This window comes from Myripristis murdjan, chromosome 11 (genome assembly GCF_902150065.1).
Source record: "Myripristis murdjan chromosome 11, fMyrMur1.1, whole genome shotgun sequence".
Classification (NCBI taxonomy): domain Eukaryota; kingdom Metazoa; phylum Chordata; class Actinopteri; order Holocentriformes; family Holocentridae; genus Myripristis; species Myripristis murdjan.
Window position 1 is genome coordinate 4670133 of NC_043990.1, and position 9602 is coordinate 4679734.

Here is a 9602-nt window from a genome sequence, read left to right on the forward strand (position 1 = left end):
ACTGCAATCTATTTACAAATATGAACAAAAGGGGTAAATAAAATAACTTAAACATTTTTAAAACACTTAATATTAACCAGGAGATCCTTCAATCTCAGTCACTTCACAAGAAGTGTAAATGAAATTTTCATGTATTTCCACATGCACACAATACATACAGTTTAGACACAATGACACTGTTGAATAGCAGTGTTCTGTTGCTCTTGATCACTTCATTACAAAGGAGGAATAAAATTTTGCATCCCTCAGAAACAGTGGAGGGTTAAATCATGCACACATAGAGCCATGTTTGCTGCCAAACATCAAAGCTTTTTACTCTTGAACCTTCCTCTCTATTTCCCCTGCTGTCTCACTCAATAGTCAATAAATAGCAGCAAACAGCAAATAGCAGCAGCTGCTCAGTCTCCTCAAAAAAGGACAAAAAAGACTAATTTAAACAAACATATTATGAATATGTTTCAGTTCCATTTATACTAAATACCTTTTGTGAAGCACAGCTGTTATCACAACTATTATGAATGAAATTAATCTCATTTTACTGTTTACTGCCGAGGAGGCAAGCACTTGTGATGCGTCCACTGCTGTTGTTGTATCAGGTGTTGTTGTTGTTGTTGTTGTTGTTGTTGTTGTTGTTGCCACTGCTGCTGTTGCCGCTGTAGCTGCTGTAATTGTTGGGACTGCTGATATTGTTTCCATTACTGTTGTAACTCTGAAGCCTGATGCTGCCATTGCAGATGCTGCTGCAGAGGTTGCTGCTGCCACTGCTGCAGCAGATGCTGCTGCTGTTGCTGCCGCTGTTACTGCTAACCTGGCCGCTGCTTCTTCTGGTGTTTCTGCATGTGGTACTGCAGCTATTTTTGCTACCATTGCTGATTTTCCTGCTGCTGTTGCTGCCGCTGCCGCTGCTGCTGCTGCTGTTGTTGATACTACTGTTGTTGCTTCTGCTTTTGTTTTTAATTCTGTCGCTGCTATTACATTTGGTGCCATCGCCAATGCTATTGCTGTGGCTGCTACAGCTGCTGCTTTATCTGCTGCTGTTGTTGCAGTTGATGCTGCTGTTGATGCTGCTTCCATTGCTTCTTCAATTGCCACTGGCATTTCTGCCTTTGCAGCTTTTTCTGCTGCAGCAGCTGCTGCTTTTGCTTCGGTTGCTGCTGCTGCTACTGCGTGTGCTGCTGCTGTTAATGTTAATGCTGTGTCTGGTGTTGCTGCTGTGATAGTTGAAGCTGCTCTTTCTGTTGCTGCTGCCATTGCCAGTGCTATTTCTGCCGTTGATGCTATTGTCATTATTGTTTCTGGTATTGCTGGTATGATGGCTGAAGGTGGTGTTGCACAAATTGCTGCTGCTGCTGCTGAAGCTGTTGTTGCTGCTGTTGCTGCTGCTGTTGCTGTTGCTGCCATTTCTGCTATTTCTGCTGTTGCAACTGGCTCTGCCGCCCTTGCAGCTACAGTCGCTGCAACAGCTGCTGCAGCAGCTGCTGCGGAAGCTGCTGTTGCTGTCTCTGCTGCTGTTGTCAGTGCTGTTGGTGCTTCTGCCTTGGCTAATTCTGCTGTTGTGGATACATTTGCTGTTGCTGCCTCTGTTGCTGCCTCTGTTGCTGCCTCAGCTGCTGCGGCTGCTGCTGTTCCTGCTATCTTTGCAATTGCTGCTAATGTTGTTGGTGTTGATGCTGTTGCTGCAGCAGTTACTGCTGCAGTTGCTGCTGCAGTTGTGGCTGCTGTTGCTGCTGCAGTTGTGGCTGCTGTTGCTGCTATTTCTGCTGCAGTTACCGCTTGTGCTATTGCTTGCTGTGCTGCAGATTGCACTAATGCTGCTGTTTCTGCTGCTGCTGCTGCTGTTGTTGCTGCAACTTTTGCTGCTGTTACTGCTGCTGCTGCAGCAGCCATTACTGCATCTATTTTTGCTTTGTCCTCTGTTGTTGTTGTTGCTGTTAATACTGCTGATGTTGTGGTTACTGCTACGGCTGTCGGCATTGATGGGGCTGTTGCTAAGGCTGCTCTTGCTGCTGCTGCTGTTGCTGTTGCTGCTGCTATTGCTGCTGCCATTGCTTCTCCTATTCTGGATTTTGTTGTTGCTACAGCTGCTGCTGCCGTTGCTGCTGCCATTGCTGCTGCAGTTTCTGCTGTCACTGATATTGGTGTTACTGTTGCTGCTGCTGCTATGGCTGACAATGCAGTTGCAGTTGCGGCTGCTGCTGTTGCTGCTGCTGTTTCTGCTGTTTTTGTGACTGTCACTGCTGCTGCTGTTTCTGTTGGTGTTGCTGTTTTTTCTGATTCTGCAACTGTTAATGCTGTTGTTGCTGCTGTTGCTGCTGCTGCTGCTGCTGTTGCTGCTGTTACAGATGCTTCTGCTGTTGCTGCTGCTAATGCTGCTGTTGCTGTTGGTGCTGTTGTTACTGTTGCCATTGCTGCTTTTGCTGCTGCTGTAGAAGCTTTTGCTGCTGTTGCTGTTGCTGCTGCTGCTGCTGCTGTGGCTGTTGCTCTTCCTGTCCCTGTTGTTGCTGTGGCTTTTACCACTGTAGCAGCAGCTGCTGCTGCTTTTGTGGCTGCTGTTAATGCTGAGGTTGCTGCTGTTGCTGCTGTTAATGTTGGTGCTGTTAATGCAACTGTAGCTGCTGCTGTAGCTGCTGCTGTTGCTGCTGCTGTTGCTGCTGTTGCTGCTGCTGTGGTTGCGATTGCTTCTGCCATTAACTTTACTTTTCCTGTTTTTCCTGTTGCTGCATTATTTGCTGCTGCAACTGTGGGTTTTGCTTGCACTGCCAATGTTCCATTTGACACGGGCGCTGCAGCTAATGCTGCTGTTGCTGCAGCTATTGCTGAGGTTACTGCAACTTTTGCTGTTGCTGCTGCCACAGCTGCCATTGCTGCTGCTCCCTCTGCTGTTGTAGCTGCTGCTGTTGCTTTTGCTGTGTCTGCTGCAGTTGCTGCTGTAGTTCCTGCTGTTATTGCCATGGCTGCTGCTGTTTCTGCAGCTGCTATTGCTGCTGCTAATCTTTCTGTTGTTATTGTTGCTGGCCCTGCTGATAATGCTGCTGCTGATAATGCTGCTGCTGTTGATGCTGCTGCAGTTGTTGCCACTGTTGCTGCTATTTCTGCTGCTCTTGCAGTTGCTATTGCTGCATTTGCTGCTGCTACAGGAGTTGCTGCTGTTGTTACTGATGCTGCCACTGTTGCTGCTGTTTTTGCTGCTGTTGCTGCTGCTGTTGCTGCTGTGGCTGCTGATACTGATGCTGCAGCTGTTGCTGCTGCAAATTCTGCTGAGCTAACTGGTACTGCTGGTGCTGCATTAACTGCTGCTGTTGCTGCCACTGCTGCGGCTTCTGCTGCTGTTATTGCTGCTGCTGCAGCTGTTATTTGTTCTGCTTCTGATGTTAATGCTGCTGCAGCTGTTACTACTGCTGCTCCTGCTGTTGCTGCAGTTTCTGCTGCTGTTCTTGTTGCTGCTGCAGTGGCTACTGTACTGGCTGCAGCTGCTGCTACTGCTGCTGCTGCTGTTGCTGCTGCTGCTGAAGCTCCTGCTGCTGCTCTTGCTGCTGCTCTTGCTGCTGCTGCTGCTGCTGTTGATGCTGTATCTGCATTTTCTGTTGTGAATTTTGTTGTTGCTGTTGCTACTGTAAGCGTTGTTGCCACTGTAGGTTGCATGGCTGTAGGTGTTGTTGCTGTCCCTTGTGTTGTTACTGTTCTTGCTGCAACTGCTGCTGCAGTTGCTGCTGTTTTTGCAGTAGTTGCTGCTGCCTTTGCTGTTGTGTCTGTCACTGTTGCAGCCACTGTTGCTATTTCTTTTGTCGTTGTTGCTGCAACTACTGCCGCTGTCTCTGCTGCTCTGTCTGCTATTGCTACTGCTGTTTCTGCAGCTGCGATTGATGATCTTATTGCAGATCGTGTTTCTGCTTTTGCTGCTGTTTTGAGTGTTGTGGCTACTGCTGTTAGTGCTGCTTTTACAACTGCTGTTGCATTTGCTGCTGCTGTTGCTGCTGCTTTTGCCTCCTTTGCAGCTGCATTGGCTGTTGTTGGTGATGGAGTTGCTGCTGTTGATGCTGCCTCTGCCACTTGTGCTGCTGTTCTTGCTGCTGTTGCTGCTGCTGTTGCTGCTGTTGCTGCTTTTATTGCAGCTGAAGCTGTATGTGCTGCTGCAGCTGCTGTTGCAGATTGTGCAGCTGCAGCTGCTGTGATTGCTACTCTTGCTGCTGCCTCAGCTGATGTAGCTGCTGTTGTTGCTGCCGCTGCAACTGTTGCTGGTGCTGTTCCAGCCAGCACCGCTTCTGCAGCTGTTGCCGCTGCCTTTGCTGCAGTTTCTGCTGCTGCTGATACCGCTGCTAGTGTGTCTGGTGTTAATGTTGCAGTAGCTGCTGTAGTGGCAGCTGCTGTTGCTGCTGCGGCTGCTGTTGCTGCTGCGGCTGCTTCTGCTGCTGCTTTTGCAGCCTTTGCTAATGGTGTTGCTGGAGATGTTTCAATTGTGGATTTTGTTGTTGTTGCTGCTGATATTATTCCCACTGTTGTTCTTATTTCTGTACTTGCTGTTGTTGTTACTTGGGCTGCTACAGCTCTTGCTGCTGCTGTTGCTGCAACTGCTGCAGTTACTGCTGCTTTTGCTGTTGTTGCAGTTGCTCGTGCCACTCCCGCTGCTGCCTCTGGTTTTGTTATTACTGACGTTGTGTTAGCTATTTCTACAGCCTTTGCTGCTGTGGCTGCTGTTGCTACTGCCAATGCTGCAGCAGTCTCTGCTGCTATTCTTGATTCTGCTATTGCTGCTGCATTTGTTGTCTGTTCTGCCCCTGTAGTTGCTGTTAATAATGCTGCTGCTGTATCTGCTGCTGCTTTTGCAGTGATTTTTGCTGCAGCTACAGTTTCTGCTGCAGCTGCTGCTGTTGCAGCTGGAGTTGTTGCAGATGTTACAGCAGTTACTGCTGTGGCTGCTTTTATTGCTGTTACTGATGCTGCAGCTGTTGCTGCTGCTAATATTGCACTTTCTGCTGGTGCTGCTGCTGATGCTGCTGATGCTGCTCTATTTGCTGCTGTTGCTGCTTCTGCTGCTGCTATTGCTGCCTTTACTGCTGCTGCAACACCATCATTTACTTGTGCTGTTTCATTAATTACTGCCTCTGCCAATGTTGTTGCTGCTGCTGCTCTTGTTGCAGCTTTTTCTGCTACTTCCGCTGCTCTTGCTGCTTCTTTGGGTGCTGCAGTGGCTGTTGCTGCCGCTGTTGCTGCTGCTGTTGCTGCTGTCGCTGCTGCTGCTGCTGCTGTCGCTGCTGCCGCCGCTCCTGTTGCTGCTCTTACGGCCATTTCTTTTGCTCTTTGTGATGCTGCTGTTGTTGCTGCTGTTTCTGTCATGTCTGCCTTTTCTGTTGTGAATTTTGTTGTTGTTGTTCCTACTGGAAGCGTTGTTGCAACTGTTGGTTGCATGGCTGTAGGTGTTGTTGCTGTTCCTTGTGTTGTTACTGTTCTTGCTGCAACTGCTGCTGCAGTTGCTGCTGTTTTTGCAGTAGATGCTGCTGTTTTTGCTGTTGTGTCTGTCACTGTTGCAGCCACTGTTGCTATTTCTTTTGTCGTTGTTGCTGCCACTACTGCCGCTGTTTCTGCTGCTCTGTCTGCTGCTGCTACTGCTGTTTCTGCAGCTGCGATTGATGATTTTATTGCTGATAGTGTTTCTGCTTTTGCTGCTGTTTTGAGTGTTGTGGCTACTGCTGTTAGTGCTGCTTTTGCAGCTGCTGTTGCTTTTGCTGCTTCTGTTGCTGCTGCTTTTGCCTCCTTTGCAGCTGCATTGGCTGTTGTTGGTGATGGAGTTTCTGCTGTTGATGCTGCCTCTGCCACTTGTGCTGCTGTTCTTGCTGCTGTTGCTGCTGCTGTTGCTGCTGTTGCTGCTTTTATTGCAGCTGAAGCTGTATGTGCTGCTGCAGCTGCTGTTGCAGATTGTGCAGCTGCAGCTGCTGTGATTGCTACTCTTGCTGCTGCCTCAGCTGATGTAGCTGCTGTTGTTGCTGCCGCTGCAACTGTTGCTGGTGCTGTTCCAGCCAGCACCGCTTCTGCAGCTGTTGCCGCTGCCTTTGCTGCAGTTTCTGCTGCTGCTGATACCGCTGCTAGTGTGTCTGGTGTTAATGTTGCAGTAGCTGCTGTAGTGGCAGCTGCTGTTGCTGCTGCGGCTGCTGTTGCTGCTGCGGCTGCTTCTGCTGCTGCTTTTGCAGCCTTTGCTAATGGTGTTGCTGGAGATGTTTCAATTGTGGATTTTGTTGTTGTTGCTGCTGATATTATTCCCACTGTTGTTCTTATTTCTGTACTTGCTGTTGTTGTTACTTGGGCTGCTACAGCTCTTGCTGCTGCTGTTGCTGCAACTGCTGCAGTTACTGCTGCTTTTGCTGTTGTTGCAGTTGCTCGTGCCACTCCCGCTGCTGCCTCTGGTTTTGTTATTACTGACGTTGTGTTAGCTATTTCTACAGCCTTTGCTGCTGTGGCTGCTGTTGCTACTGCCAATGCTGCAGCAGTCTCTGCTGCTATTCTTGATTCTGCTATTGCTGCTGCATTTGTTGTCTGTTCTGCCCCTGTAGTTGCTGTTAATAATGCTGCTGCTGTATCTGCTGCTGCTTTTGCAGTGATTTTTGCTGCAGCTACAGTTTCTGCTGCAGCTGCTGCTGTTGCAGCTGGAGTTGTTGCAGATGTTACAGCAGTTACTGCTGTGGCTGCTTTTATTGCTGTTACTGATGCTGCAGCTGTTGCTGCTGCTAATATTGCACTTTCTGCTGGTGCTGCTGCTGATGCTGCTGATGCTGCTCTATTTGCTGCTGTTGCTGCTTCTGCTGCTGCTATTGCTGCCTTTACTGCTGCTGCAACACCATCATTTACTTGTGCTGTTTCATTAATTACTGCCTCTGCCAATGTTGTTGCTGCTGCTGCTCTTGTTGCAGCTTTTTCTGCTACTTCCGCTGCTCTTGCTGCTTCTTTGGGTGCTGCAGTGGCTGTTGCTGCCGCTGTTGCTGCTGCTGTTGCTGCTGTCGCTGCTGCTGCTGCTGCTGTCGCTGCTGCCGCCGCTCCTGTTGCTGCTCTTACGGCCATTTCTTTTGCTCTTTGTGATGCTGCTGTTGTTGCTGCTGTTTCTGTCATGTCTGCCTTTTCTGTTGTGAATTTTGTTGTTGTTGTTCCTACTGGAAGCGTTGTTGCAACTGTTGGTTGCATGGCTGTAGGTGTTGTTGCTGTTCCTTGTGTTGTTACTGTTCTTGCTGCAACTGCTGCTGCAGTTGCTGCTGTTTTTGCAGTAGATGCTGCTGTTTTTGCTGTTGTGTCTGTCACTGTTGCAGCCACTGTTGCTATTTCTTTTGTCGTTGTTGCTGCCACTACTGCCGCTGTTTCTGCTGCTCTGTCTGCTGCTGCTACTGCTGTTTCTGCAGCTGCGATTGATGATTTTATTGCTGATAGTGTTTCTGCTTTTGCTGCTGTTTTGAGTGTTGTGGCTACTGCTGTTAGTGCTGCTTTTGCAGCTGCTGTTGCTTTTGCTGCTTCTGTTGCTGCTGCTTTTGCCTCCTTTGCAGCTGCATTGGCTGTTGTTGGTGATGGAGTTTCTGCTGTTGATGCTGCCTCTGCCACTTGTGCTGCTGTTCTTGCTGCTGTTGCTGCTGCTGTTGCTGCTGTTGCTGCTTTTATTGCAGCTGAAGCTGTATGTGCTGCTGCAGCTGCTGTTGCAGATTGTGCAGCTGCAGCTGCTGTGATTGCTACTCTTGCTGCTGCCTCAGCTGATGTAGCTGCTGTTGTTGCTGCCGCTGCAACTGTTGCTGGTGCTGTTCCAGCCAGCACCGCTTCTGCAGCTGTTGCCGCTGCCTTTGCTGCAGTTTCTGCTGCTGCTGATACCGCTGCTAGTGTGTCTGGTGTTAATGTTGCAGTAGCTGCTGTAGTGGCAGCTGCTGTTGCTGCTGCGGCTGCTGTTGCTGCTGCGGCTGCTGTTGCTGCTGCGGCTGCTTCTGCTGCTGCTTTTGCAGCCTTTGCTAATGGTGTTGCTGGAGATGTTTCAATTGTGGATTTTGTTGTTGTTGCTGCTGATATTATTCCCACTGTTGTTCTTATTTCTGTACTTGCTGTTGTTGTTACTTGGGCTGCTACAGCTCTTGCTGCTGCTGTTGCTGCAACTGCTGCAGTTACTGCTGCTTTTGCTGTTGTTGCAGTTGCTCGTGCCACTCCCGCTGCTGCCTCTGGTTTTGTTACCACTGACGTTGTGTTAGCTATTTCTACAGCCTTTGCTGCTGTGGCTGCTGTTGCTACTGCCAATGCTGCAGCAGTCTCTGCTGCTATTCTTGATTCTGCTATTGCTGCTGCATTTGTTGTCTGTTCTGCCCCTGTAGTTGCTGTTAATAATGCTGCTGCTGTATCTGCTGCTGCTTTTGCAGTGATTTTTGCTGCAGCTACAGTTTCTGCTGCAGCTGCTGCTGTTGCAGCTGGAGTTGTTGCAGATGTTACAGCAGTTACTGCTGTGGCTGCTTTTATTGCTGTTACTGATGCTGCAGCTGTTGCTGCTGCTAATATTGCACTTTCTGCTGGTGCTGCTGCTGATGCTGCTGATGCTGCTCTATTTGCTGCTGTTGCTGCTTCTGCTGCTGCTATTGCTGCCTTTACTGCTGCTGCAACACCATCATTTACTTGTGCTGTTTCATTAATTACTGCCTCTGCCAATGTTGTTGCTGCTGCTGCTCTTGTTGCAGCTTTTTCTGCTACTTCCGCTGCTCTTGCTGCTTCTTTGGGTGCTGCAGTGGCTGTTGCTGCCGCTGTTGCTGCTGCTGTTGCTGCTGTCGCTGCTGCTGCTGCTGCTGTCGCTGCTGCCGCCGCTCCTGTTGCTGCTCTTACGGCCATTTCTTTTGCTCTTTGTGATGCTGCTGTTGTTGCTGCTGTTTCTGTCATGTCTGCCTTTTCTGTTGTGAATTTTGTTGTTGTTGTTCCTACTGGAAGCGTTGTTGCAACTGTTGGTTGCATGGCTGTAGGTGTTGTTGCTGTTCCTTGTGTTGTTACTGTTCTTGCTGCAACTGCTGCTGCAGTTGCTGCTGTTTTTGCAGTAGATGCTGCTGTTTTTGCTGTTGTGTCTGTCACTGTTGCAGCCACTGTTGCTATTTCTTTTGTCGTTGTTGCTGCCACTACTGCTGCTGTTTCTGCTGCTCTGTCTGCTGCTGCTACTGCTGTTTCTGCAGCTGTGATTGATGATTTTATTGCTGATAGTGTTTCTGCTTTTGCTGCTGTTTTGAGTGTTGTGGCTACTGCTGTTAGTGCTGCTTTTGCAGCTGCTGTTGCTTTTGCTGCTTCTGTTGCTGCTGCTTTTGCCTCCTTTGCAGCTGCATTGGCTGTTGTTGGTGATGGAGTTGCTGCTGTTGATGCTGCCTCTGCCACTTGTGCTGCTGTTCTTGCTGCTGTTGCTGCTGCTGTTGCTGCTGTTGCTGCTTTTATTGCAGCTGAAGCTGTATGTGCTGCTGCAGCTGCTGTTGCAGATTGTGCAGCTGCAGCTGCTGTGATTGCTACTCTTGCTGCTGCCTCAGCTGATGTAGCTGCTGTTGTTGCTGCCGCTGCAACTGTTGCTGGTGCTGTTCCAGCCAGCACCGCTTCTGCAGCTGTTGCCGCTGCCTTTGCTGCAG